This window comes from Penaeus vannamei, chromosome 35 (genome assembly GCF_042767895.1).
Source record: "Penaeus vannamei isolate JL-2024 chromosome 35, ASM4276789v1, whole genome shotgun sequence".
Classification (NCBI taxonomy): domain Eukaryota; kingdom Metazoa; phylum Arthropoda; class Malacostraca; order Decapoda; family Penaeidae; genus Penaeus; species Penaeus vannamei.
The window spans coordinates 20,955,772-20,956,812 of NC_091583.1; positions in this window are offsets into that span (position 1 = coordinate 20,955,772).

Below are 1,041 nucleotides of genomic sequence, written 5' to 3' on the forward strand. Positions count from 1 at the left end.
TGTATCTTTAGCAAAACACCATATATCATGGCCAAATTATTTTCATTTTCTTTCAATCTATAAAATCTTTCATAAAAATAATCTTAAGAATTTCCTCTGTACCTTACTTAATCCATGAACTGCAGTACTTTAAAAAATTGGCTTGCAGCAAGTTCTGCGAGTTTGTTGGCAGCATTGGCAGTTTCCTATTTGCGCTTGGCTTGTTTGGTACTTCCTGCAAAACAGGTTTCCCTTCACTTTAAATTCCCATATCTAATTGTGACACCAAATCATTGATATTGCTACAATCAGAAAAAGACAAGCTCCCTCTGAAAGCACAGTACCATCTGCAACTTGCTCCACCATAGCCACTGCATGATTTCATGCCTTCCATGATAAGTGGGTAAATTTTTGATGTTACACTAACATCAGAAACTAAAGATTACAATTTCTTGAAAGAAAACAAAATCATACAATCATTGGACACATGTATTACTCAATTTATAAGAAAATTAATGACAATTTTTCCCCTTCTCTATTACAATTCTTTACTCAAAAACTGAGTATTTACAAGCCTTAAACTTCTTTTTCATGAAAATGAAAAAGGTATATGATGTAAACAGTTAGTGTAATTAATAAGAAGTTATCAATAAGGAAATCTAAAACTTTAAAATAATAGCTTACCTACCTGTAACAGTTACACACAGCAGAGCCTGTATATTGAAAGTATTATTTGCACTGCAACCTATGAGACCTGGATACCTTCTTACAACATGGCTGCCTCAAAAAGCTTTGATTTTTATTGTGCAGAATATGTCTTTCAAATATTCATCCTCTCACACTTCTGCCTTTCTTCTCAGACTGTGATTTTTAACCCCTCTGTGACAGTGATGGCTACAGTCATCATGATGTAACAGCCTATGACATGTAAATGCGTCATGACTTGCAGCGGGTGGGCCAGCTGTTCTCAGCTTTAGCCTAGCCACAAAGTCTAGACTGCAAAACAAACAAATCAGGCCCCCATCAACATAGGGTTAATAGTTATAAAAAAAAGACACTGAT